Raw genomic sequence first — 12,551 nt, 5'->3', positions numbered from 1 at the left:
TGTCTTGGGTCTTCCATCTGCCAGAGTCTTCTCCGACTGTTCCAGACCAAGCAGCCCCTTCCGCTGCCACCACAAATGATGCTGCCATCTTACCTCATCTCCATATTTTAAATGTCATGAGGTCACCAATGAGTGGGTGTCATCAAGGATCAAATATTGAGAGTGAACTGAGGAAGGATGAAACATCATTACTGATAATGCATATTGAAGAGAATTGTTTTCATAATTGACTGATTGACATCCCTGACCTAGATGCTATACTGAAGGAATTTAACAATTAAGTTCATGGATAGAACGGGATTCCCTGGAGTTTCTATGGTTCTATGTTTGGGTAAGCACAACACTAAATATACAAAGGATATCCTCTGCAATGGAATAGCTATGTCTTGAGACTATATTGGCAAAGTTGAAGAAGTTTGGTATTATATTAACAAACAACTTTTCCACTTATTATTTAGCATTTTATAAAATTGATGTATTTTTGCTACCTCTATAAAATTTTGATTGAAAAATATACCATTATGGGCAGGCACTTAACAAAGCACCTAAGACAACACATGGGACAACTGCATCCAATAGCACAGTATCTAGTTACAAGACTGCTCCACTCCCAATTCCAGCTTTCTGCCAGTGCATATGTCATGAGGCAGCAGGTGATGGCTCAGGTAGTTGGGTTCCTGCTACTCACAAGGAAGATCAGAATTGACTTTGCAGATCTTGTCAGGGGTGAGGCACAGCCCTGGCTGTTGCAGGCATTTAGAGAGTAGGCCAGCAAATCAAAAAAAATCCCTCAAATATTTTTTTAAATGAAACAATTATGCCATTGTCCTAAAACATAAAATAGCCATCCATGTAAATGAGCAAATACAGAATGCTTATCATTATTAGATAATAGATCATAATAATAAATTATAATTTATCTATTATAAATTAATAAATTGCATTGCACTTGTCAACAGTGTACATCTGAAGGTAGGCACCATTGTTGATTGCACATTGACCATTGTGAACAGTACTGCTATAAACATAGCGACACATGTATATTTTGTGACAGTGTGTTCATGTGTTCATGTCTTTCGAATATATATCAAGTAGTGTGATTACTTGATCACACAATAAGTCTATTTCTATTTATTTATTTATTTATTTATTTATTTTTAGAAATTGCCATACTGTTTTCAACTGTGTCTATGCTAATTTATATTCCCACAAACAGTTTATAAGGGTTTCCATTTCTCCACATCTTTGCCAGAATTTGTTATTTTGGTCATTTGCATGATAGCCATTCTGACAGGGGTGAGGTAATATCTCATTGTGCTTTTGATTTGTGCTTCCCTGATGGGTAGTGACATTAAGCATTCAAAAACTTGTGGGCCATTGTGTATTAAAATTTACCGATTTCTCAACTGGATTGACTTTTGATTGTTGTTGAGTTTTTTGATTGCTAATATATTCTGAATATTAATAATTTGTCAGGAAGATTGCAGATATTTTTTACCATTCTGTTAGATGTCTCTTCACTCTATTGGTTATTTCTTTTGATGTGCAAGAGTTTCTGAGTTTGATATAATCCCACTTATCTACTTCTGCTTTTTGTTTCCTTTGATTTTAGTGTCTTCTCCTAGAAGTCATCACCGATACCAATGTCTTGAAGTGTTTCCCCAACATATTTTCCTGTAACTTCATAATCTCAACTCTTAAGCTTAGATCTTTGATTCATCTTGAGTTGATTATTGTACATGGTAAGAGGTCAGAACTTGATATCATTCTTTTCCAATTTTGCTTGCACGATTTATTGATGAGATTATTTTTTCTCCAATGTGTGATCTGGACACTTAGTCAAAAACTAGTTAGTTTAATGTGTGTGGATTTATCCCTGGGCTCTCTAGTCTGTTCCATTGATCTATGTGTCGGCTCAGTTTTAATGCAGTACCATGATTTTCTTTCTTTTTTTGAAAAAGATTTAATTAATTTATTTGAAAGTTAGAGTTACACAGAGAGAGAAGGAGAGGCAGAGAGAGAGAATCTTCCATCCACTTGTTCACCCATTCAATTGGCCACAATGGTTGGAGCTATGCTGATCTGAAGCCAGGAGCCAGGAGCTTCTTCTAGGTCTCTTACATGGGTGCAAGAGCCCAAGGACCTGGGCCAACTTCTACTGCTTTCCCATGCTACAGCAGAGAGACAGGTCAGAAGTGGAGCAGCTGGGACACGAACCTGCACCCATAAGGGATGCTGACACTACAGGTGGTTGCTGTAGCCACTATGCCACAGCACTGGCTCCCCCATGATTTTCCTTTTAAAAAATATTTATTTATTTATTTGAAAGGCAGAGTTAGAGAGAGAGAGAGAGAGAGAGAGAGAGAGAGAGAGGTCTTCTACCAGCTGGTTCACTGGTTACTCCCTAAATGGCTGAAATGGCCAGAGCTCAGCCCATATGCATGAAGCCAGGAGCCAGGAGCTTTTTCCAAGTCTTCCACATGGGTACAGGGGCCCAAGGATTTGAGCCATCATCTGCAGCTTTTCTGGGCACATTAGCAAGAAATTAGATCAGAAGTGGAGCAACCAGGTACCAGAACCAGCACCCATATGGGATGTCAGCACTGCTGGTAGCAATTTATCTGTTATGCAACAGCGTGATATTTTAATTACTGTAGCTTTGTACTGTACACAATAACCAAAATATAGAGTCAGTCAAGGTAGCCACAATTAGATGAATGGACAAAGAGAATATAGTATACATACACAATGGAATATTGTTCAGCTAGAAAAAAGTTTAAATTCTACCATTTGCATAAAAATGTATGCAATTGGGAGAACCTCATGTAAAACGAAATTAGCTAGATACAGAAAGACTAATACCACATGTTCTTCCTCAAATGTGGGAACTAAAGAAAATGAAAAAAAAAACACACAAAAAAACAAAAAATAAAAAATAAATAAATGTAAATAAATGTTTGTGTATCAGTATGGCTGCAAATATAGCTTTGCCAAGCTTTATTTTATATCTTTCTCCAAACAATGGTTAAGAATGATAGTATAGTATTAATGATCTGTTATTATTTTCAGGTATATTGCATAAGAGTGAAATTGGCATTTTTTCATTTGATTATTGCTAATAGCCCTTACCTATATTCCTGCTGAACCACAAGCATTTTACTTTCTTATAGTGGAGCATTCTTTAGTGCACATCAAGTTTTTCACTACAATTTAAATTAGAAGTATGTTATCTCTGGGTCGGCACTGTGGTGTAGCAGGTAAAGCCTTTCTTTAAAAATAAAAATAAATAAAATGGGTTTTTTAAAAAGCGTATGTTGGAGTATATTCTCATAGTGATTAGTGTGGTTATTCCTTTTTCCTTGATTATTCACCTCTCTCTGAGTTTAAATAACTGTAGATCTGATGCAGCTTGAGACAATTAGACCTGGAACTGTAAAAAGTTTGTTATGATCTTACATAAATTTAATGAGGAAGATTTCTATTCCCTAGTGAGGTTCATTAGTGAAAATACTAAAAAGTATTGGACTTAAAGTTAATCATAAGAATGTTTTATAATCCTCAGTGATATTCAGATCTGTCACCTTGCTTTGAATGAGATTTACAATGGAGAGACTAAAAATATTAAAATCCTTATTTTTTCATGAAATTATAAGTGTGGTAGAAGCATTGACAGTTCATGGAACTTAGTCTTACATTTTAGTTATATGTACCCAAACTGGCCCAAATAGATAAAGTTTTGTCCTATTTTAGTATATCTCTGCTGAAGAAAAAATTAACTCTATTTTCAGAAATTTTCTTTCAACAGTACCAATTACAACACAGTTGGGAGTGTTCGTTGTAATAGATATTTGAGATTATTCAACATACGTTGAATTACAGAATGATTGTAAGTCTCATTTGACATGAAATGGAGAAATGTACATATTATAAATATATATTAAAGGTAACTTCAACATATCTTTACCTTTTCTAAACTAAAGTTCTTACAATTCTTTTAATTTCTTTTTATTGTAACCTATTAAGTTCTAAATGTTTAAAAAATTAGTCTTGGGGCCAGCGCTGTGGTGTAGTGGGTAAAGCTGCCGCCTGCAGTTACAGCATCCCATTTGGGCACTGGTTGGAGTCTGGCTGCTTTACACCCGATCCAGCTCTCTGCTATGTCCTGGGAAAGCAGTAGAATATGGCCCAAGTCCTTGGGCCCCTGCATCCACGTGGGAGACGCGGAAGAAGCTCCTGGCTCCTGGCTTTGGATAGGTGCAGCACAGGCCATTAAAGCCAATTGTGGAGTGAACCAGCGGAGGGAAGGCCTCTCTCTCTCTCTCTCTCTCTCTCTCTCTCTCTCTGCCTCTCCTCTCTCTGTGTAACTCTGATTGTTGAATAAATAAATAAATCTTTTACAAATTAGTCTTTAAAATTTGATTTTTAAACAGAAATAATTTTCTGTAATGAAATAATTTGTGTTCCCACCAAAGAGCTTTCAAATGTCTTCTTTTCTACATCCTAATTCCCACATTTTTATTTTTTTTTACTTTCTTTCATAAGCTTTCATCAGAAAAAAAATTGACCAGTTAGATTCATTTCTGAAATTCAAGGCTGTATCATAACTTGTCCAACCATCAATATAAATATTTCCATTTAGAGTAGACTGCATTCATTTTTGCTAATTTTCTTTAATTTTATGAATCCCCTTTCTTCTACATAATTCAAATATTATGTTAGAAAATTGAAAAGTTTATAGTGGAAATAAAGTGACACTATGATATTGAAAAAATGTGAAATATTTTAACATGAAGTATTGGTAATTTTTAAAAATTTTGCAAATCACAAGATAAATTTTCACTTATTTTATATGCTGGAAATAGATATTTCCCATAACTGCAGTGATCACACATTTAATTTTTCTAAGGGATGAAATCAGTGTAATAGCTAGTTTTTTAGAACAAGCGGCTCTCAAATGTCATCAATGATTCCTTCATTTCGGTATCTAGGCCACTGTGGAGTTGCCTGACACACTGATTAGGGCTCTCTTTTATAAGAAATGTTATAGAAATGTGACTTCAAGGCCTTTTCATATAAGACATTGGTACTTCCACCATGTTCGCTTTTGGGTCACTAGCTCTGGAAAAATTAAATGCCATGCTGTACGCAAACTTGAGCAGGCTTATGGAAACATTCAGATGGCAAAAATGATACCTTCTACCAACAACCAGCACTGACTTGCCAGGCTTTTGGGCCAGCATTGTTGGAAGCACACTTGCTAGTTCCAGTGAACCCTTCGATGATAGCTCTTCTCATCTATTAACAACTATCTCAAGACCCTAAGTCAGACACATGAAGAGACTGCAGTTAGATATGTGTGAGATTTTACACATAGATATGATTTTAAGATCCTAGTTTCCAGAGGAGTTTCTTTTTAAAAGCAATTTACTTATTTATTTGAAAGACAGAGTTACAGAGAGAAGGACAGACAGAAAAGAAAGATTTTCCATCTGCTGGTTCACTCCCCAAATGGCTGCAACAGCCAGCGCTGGGTCAAGTAGAAGCCAGGAGACAGCAGCTTCATCAGGGTCTCCCATGTGGGTGCAGCAGTCCAAGTATTTGGGCCATCCTACCCTGCTTTCCCTGGCACATTAGCAAGGAACCGGATCGGAAGTGGAGCAGGTGGGACTTGAACCCGTGTCCCAAAGGAATTCTGGCATTGCAGGTGGCAGCTTAACTTGCCTCCACAGTGTTGGTGTGAATTTGTTAATTAGCAATAGATAACTAATACACTACTCTTATCACTATGAAGAAATAATAGGAAAAGATTGGTTTATCTTCTTTCTTATTATAAAAGGGAATCATTACCTTATTTCCAGAAAACAGTTTTACATTTGATACAATACAAATCAGATGATGCAATGTTGTACTTTTGTAACAGAATGCAAAAGAATCAACAAACAACTTGATACAAATGTCTCCTTTCCTAATGATCAAATCATCCTCTTATTGTTAGTGGATGAGTAAGTAAAATGATAGGTAAGTGATGCTATTTATCAGTTAATGAAAACATGAATAACTGAGTTATATGATTGCAAAATCTTTTTAATTATTTAAATTTAAGAAGTACAATGTATTTTGATATACATAGTGTAGAGGTTGATTGCAACAGTCAAGTAAATTAGCATATCCATCATTTCACATAATTACCATTTGTGTTTTTATAGTAAGAGTAATTCAAATCTACTGTGTTAGCACACTCTCCATATATAATACAATATTACTAACTTTAATCCTCATACTGTACATGGATCACTAGATTTATTCATCCAACATACTACAATTTAGGATATCCCATTAGTACAAATAAGTACCTCTGGATTTCTGGAAACTGAGGTAATTATAGACAGAAGTATGAAACACATATACACAGGGTTTTATAATGAATGAAGGGGATTAAACAAAATCCCCACATGTGTCTGATTGGTGTGATAAACTACACAGAATCAAAAATACAGAATAGGTGCATACCCATACTTACATTGCACTTGATAAGAGATATATTTAAGACTGTGAGGATAGAATAATCACCACCATCATTCCACATACATCACAAATTGGAACTCAGATAAATGAACAAGCCTATTGAGTACAGTGCAAACACGTCCACTCCACATGTGGTGTCGTTGTATACTATACACCCGTGCTACCAGGGGGGGATTTTAAATCAAACAAGAGTTTGTCAACTCATGTTTCTGTTGTTTCAGTCCCTTCTCCTCCTCCTTTCTTTTCCTCTGTTCTTCCCTTGCTTTTCTTCTTTCATTTTCCAAGATGATTGACACACACAGAATTTGCTTCAGGAACTCTTAGAAGACTTTCTGACTTTACTCATCACAAATCAGTTTTTTGTTTGTGAAAGATTTATACTTTACTTGAGAGTGATTTCTAACACAAGCAATGTCACACTGGACCTGGCAGAATTAGAGGGAAAAGCATTCATCAGATGGGAATGGGGGTGGAGACTCCAGGTTCACAAGCAGCTGTGGCAAGTTCACAGGCCAGACCTCAGAAGCAGTTAATCATTTACCGTAAACCAGTGTACTGGTCAAAATGTTCCTTCCCACTGAGATAAAAGACACTTTCTAAGTTTTTATCTCTACAGTTCTATCCTTGTATTTTCTTCTCATTGCATTGATTTGTCTTTATATTTTTGCCATTTCTACAGTACTTACGAGTTTAGTTTTACTGCTGGTGTTGTACAGGTTTTCATACATTTTTCAACTTGCAATTCTCATGTTTTTTGATACTTCCAGGTGATATTTTGGATAATCTTATCGAATTACTAAATAAAAATTATGGGAGTTTGAAATTATGCTTGAATAATATGTACAGATAAAAGAGGAAATAAGACTGCTTAACAAGATCATGTTTTTCACCCACGACTAAGGTAAGAATCTTTCTATATTTTATTTCTTATTTTTTATGTCCTATCATAAACTTTACTGATTTTTCAGGCAAGTCTAGTTTTTACTTCTCCTATTTATAACTATTCATAAAGTTTAATATAAAGTCTTTTATGTGTGTATGTGTATAGATTTGTGCATGTGCATTTGTGTGTATGTGTATATAGTTGGGGATACTTACTGAACTAATAGGATTTCTGATTTTAGCTTCAATGCATAATGATGGTTTTAATTCTTGTTAGAAAAATTCTCATTGTCTGCATGTGAGGTGCCTTAAATACCAAATAGTCTGGCTGATTAAAGCACTTCCAAGTATCAGCAGTATAGAAATTCAGTAAGTTAATTAAAATGATGAATATTAGGCCATATTGAAAATATATTGATGAAAATTCTGCAGCCTCCAAGATAACCAAGGATATGGAAGTTCATTATTTTCTCAGAAATAGTTTTCTATATGAGGTACCTCTCCTTTAAAATAAATTATCCTGGGGATGGCACTGTGGCGTCATGGGTTAAAGCATCCTCCTGCAGCACTGGCATCCTATGTGTGTGCCAGTTCAAGTCCCAGCTGCTCCACTTCTGATCCAGCTTCCTGCTGGTGGTCTGAGAAAGCAGTAAAGGATGGCCCAACTGTTTGGGCCTCTGCAGCCATGTTGGAGACCCAGAGGAAGCTTTTGACTCCTAGCTTCAGATCAGCTCCGGCCGTTGCTGCCATTTGGGGAGCGAGCCAGTGGATGGAAGACCTCTCTCTCTTTGTCTCTCCTTCTCTCTTTCTGTAACTCTGTCTCTTAAATAAATAAATAAACTTTAAAAAAAGGTAAATTATTCTTACAGTTTTTAGGAAAAGCTCTTCTTGGACAATATTATTCATTATTTGCCTTATTATTGCTTTATTTGTTTTGTACTCTTTTATGCCACTCTAGCAGATAGTTTGTATTTTTTGATGTTACCTGTACATATACATATACAGAAACATATATGCACACAATTTTGGAAACATCTTCTTAAAATTATCATATTTGTGAAGATTGTGTTAAAATTATTTTGTATATGACTGAACATTGTAATATATATGAACATCTATTTTTAATCTTTGTGAGGAATGCCAATATTTGCTCATTAATCTAAATATCATTCACAAAATTTAGACTGTTGTACTTTTGTCAGTTTTTTAGATAATAATTTGTTTACCATGAAGTTGGCCCTGTTTAGATGTAGTTGATGGCAAGGAATTCTGTCTTTGCTGCACAGATTAAACACTCTTATTTTAAATGAGTATGCATTACTTTTCTAGAAATGTGAACTTTTTAATTTATTTCAAAAATAGTCATTAAAGTAACAGGTAAATGCAAAACTTTGTGTTTTAAATAATTTTTCAGCAAAATAAAACATTAAGTGTTTAAACATGCTGATTATGAATCTTTTTAAATTTACTTTTTAAATTAAATTTGTTTATTTGAAAGTCCAAGAGACAGAAAGAGAAGTAAAGAGAGCGCTCCCATCCACTTTATTGTCTTGTATCTTGGTCCCCCTCCCCCGCATAGGTGCAACAACCAGAATCAGGCTGCAACTAGAATCTGGGAACTCAATCCACATCTCCCACAAGAGTTCCAGTGGCCCAAGAGCCTGAGGCATCACTTTCTTCCCCAAGGATGCGCATTAGCAGGGAATTGAAATGGAGAGCAGAACAAAAGCTCAAACCCAGGTACTCTGGTATGTAATGTGGATGTCTCAAGCAGAGGTTTAACAGCTGTGCCAAACTCCTGCACAACTTATCTAAGTTTTGCGCAATCACTGTGAATGGTCTTTCTCATAGCTGTTCATAGACACATTTCAATGGGTTGGCAATATGCTCTAGACTTTATTCAATCAACATACCAGTTCAATTTGTCTTCAACATGGTTCTAAAGATACAAGTAAAATATGTTATTGTTTTCCAATTCACCATGTTCTCAATCTACTGAGTGTATTTTTTCTCCTGATATTGTATATACTTTATCTTTTGCTTTATATTTGAAATGAATAATGTACAACTCTCCTTTCTCTCATACTATGCAACACATGATTCTGAACTTGTTTACTTTTGATATAGTAACAACATACATACTATTAGTAAAATGGTGCATTCTTATCTGTGGTGCCATCGTAAGCCCCAAGCACCATCTTAGGCTCTGGACCCATCCTCATTTTGCACAGTTAGCATCAGTCCTAAGCCCATACTGACCTGCTAGAAGTCGGGTGACGAAATCGCCCAACCACAAACATTAGCTCCACACCTCCCTTAATGGGATTCGCTGCACCCACTTCCCTACCCCCTGCAAGAGTATAACAGGACATGCTTCCTGCACACGGGCTCTCTCTCTTGAACTCTCTCTTAATGCATTTTCCCTTCTCACCTCTGTCCCCCTCTCCCTCAGCTTGTGGGGTTTCTCCCACAGACAATAAACCCTTCCTTTAACTCTGGTGTTTGGTGTGTCTTGTGGTGTCCTTACACATATTAAACATTTGATTCTTCTTTTAAAAATGAAGAGTAAACAAAGAGAAAGCATATTCCAATGTATCAAGATGTTTATTCACATATTTTTACATATTAATAATAAAATTATTGGGGCCTGCTCTGTGGTGTAGCAGGCAAAGCCACCTACTGCAGTGCCAGCATCCCACATGGGTGCTGGTTCGAGTCCTGGACACTCTACTTCCGATCCTGCTCTCTGCTATGGCCTGGGAAAGCAGTGGAAGACAGCCTGAGTCCTTGGGCCCCTGCACCCATATGTGAGACCTGGAAAATGCTCCTGGCTCCTGGCTTCAGATCTGCATGGCTCTGGCCATAGCAGCCAATTGAGGAGTGAACCAGTGGATGGAAGACCTCTCTCTCTCTCTCTCTCTCTCTGCCTCTCCTCCTTTCTGTGTGTAACTCTGACTTTCAAATAAATAAATCTTTAAAAAATAATAATAATAAATTATCGATCTGCAGTGCAATGTACTTAGTTAGCAGCTATTATTAATTTTAACTAGATTTTCTTTTTTCAGATTCATCTCCCTACCCTGTTTATAAAACAAATACTTTGTTCCAGGCTTATTTTCTGTGTGTACTTACATTATGAGTGTTTGAACATTGCAATTTCTATTATAAAGCTGTTGTAATTCCATTTAGAAATATTGATAAAATTTAATCAATCTCTTTCTTTAATGCCTTGGAGGTACTTTTTGCTTGTTTGCTTCCAATGTCTTCTTATAATCAATGAATGTGAAGTAGTTTGAAATTCAATATTGCTGGCAGTTTTCCTTTAACTGGTGGAACTAATGTTTGTAGCCCATAGTTTCCTATCACAGAAAAACTCTAAATTTTATTCCTACTTATTTAAAGTTTGAGGTCTGGGCAATTAATTCGAGAAGTACCTCAGTGTTGGTATGTGGTTATCACAACGTGCCAGAGAGTCAGAAATGGTTAACAAAGATTTTCCACATTTCAAAAAGAAAATACATTTAAGTAAGGACAATGCAAAGTTTCTGTATTTATGGAATATCTACTTAAAATTTTTTCTTACATATGGACAATATCACACATCAAAGTCAGGCTCATTCAGTAGAAATGAGAGATGGTTTTAAATGATTCTGGTGAATTATTTTATTGAGTGAAGTACGACTGTATTTTGGCTGAGGTGTGCTTCTCAATCACCTCATACTTTACAATGTTAGAAATAATGTGTGTTAAATGAGTTAATAAAAGTATATAAAAATTAAGGTATTACATCTTGTTTATATACTACTCAAACTTAAAAAAGAATGAAATCCTGTCTTTCACAACACAATGGATACAATTGGAAACTATTATGCTTCGTGAAATAAGTCAGTCCCCCAAAGACTAATGTCATATGTTGTTCATGATTTGTGGTAATTAATATCCAGAACATAAAGATGTAATGTATATATGAGCAAAATTGACATTTTGATATTTGATTATTATTTATGACCCTGTCTATACTCTTGAGAAACAGTGCTTTTTCCACTTACTACATGTTGTTTCTTTATTTAGTGGAGGGTTAAGCTTGTTATTATAAAGTGAATTGAAAGTATGTCATTGTAAAATTTAAATAAAAATAGACAGGAAGGAGGAAGGAAAGGAGGGAGGGAGGAGAGGATAGGGAATATCATTATACTCTGAAAGCTGTATATATGAAGCACATAAATTTGTTTCACTTACATAAATTAAAAAGATATTACAAACATACAAATAAAATTTATGTATATACTACTATATAGCAGTGAAAGTAAGGAAAATACAGTTATACAATGCAACATGGATAAATCTTAGAAACTCATTAGCAAAAGCAACATAAAGGCAAGCACAAAATGTGATGCATGCTTACCAAATTGAAAACACCATAAATACATATGACTTCGAAAAACTGTTAGGTGTCAAACATTATAAAAACAAAATGAGGCAACACCAGCATTAATTCTAATATATTGGTTACCTTTGGTGGGGGCGCAGAATTTTTGACCAAGCCATGAAAATCTGAGGAATTGCAACAGTTGTGGTAATGTACAGTTTCATAGGAGGATGAGTTAGTAGATAAGTAAATCAAACTACTCTTTCTAAAAATTAATAGAACTTTAGTTTACTATTTCTTAGCATGTAAAATATGTATAATTTTCTAATAAAATATTTACAAATTTTAAAAAAGTTGTTTTGGTTATCATTAGCTTTATGTTAAGTTTTCAGTTGACAGTTGACAAGAAACTCAGCTTTAACTTCTGTTTCCCTACAAGGTCTAGTGGATATAATGAATAAAGAGGAATGTAAGACTGAAAACACAGAGCGCTTTACAGATCAAAGTCTCTTCCAGGTGTAACAGTATAACAGAGGGAACTACCGAGGCCTTGGGTTTTTTGTATGTCTTTTTTTTTTTTTTTTTTTTTTTTGCCTTAAGGAACAGATATGATCTTGTTCTTTTCCAGAAACTTTATAGACATTTTGGCTGGGCTGTGCACTGTGACAACATGGGAATATTTGCAGTTATATTTTCATAGCTAATAGACTGGCTCCAAATGGCCATGCCCATGTCTATAATGAAGCTGATAGTTGCCTGATGATTCAAAATCAAC

At 35.3% G+C, this 12,551-nt stretch overlaps 1 long non-coding RNA gene across 1 annotated transcript; it reads left to right on the top strand.

The window, feature by feature from the left end:
• The first annotated feature begins 7,195 nt into the window (after positions 1-7,195).
• LOC127486519 (uncharacterized) lies at positions 7,196-12,045 on the top strand. The gene is made up of 3 exons (XR_007913211.2): positions 7,196-7,292; positions 7,372-7,426; positions 8,987-12,045. It is a non-coding gene; the product is annotated as an uncharacterized lncRNA (long non-coding RNA).
• Positions 12,046-12,551: the final 506 nt, after the last annotated feature.

Source organism: Oryctolagus cuniculus, chromosome 2 (assembly GCF_964237555.1).
Source record: "Oryctolagus cuniculus chromosome 2, mOryCun1.1, whole genome shotgun sequence".
Taxonomy (NCBI): domain Eukaryota; kingdom Metazoa; phylum Chordata; class Mammalia; order Lagomorpha; family Leporidae; genus Oryctolagus; species Oryctolagus cuniculus.
This window is presented reverse-complemented; position numbering and strand designations above follow the sequence as displayed.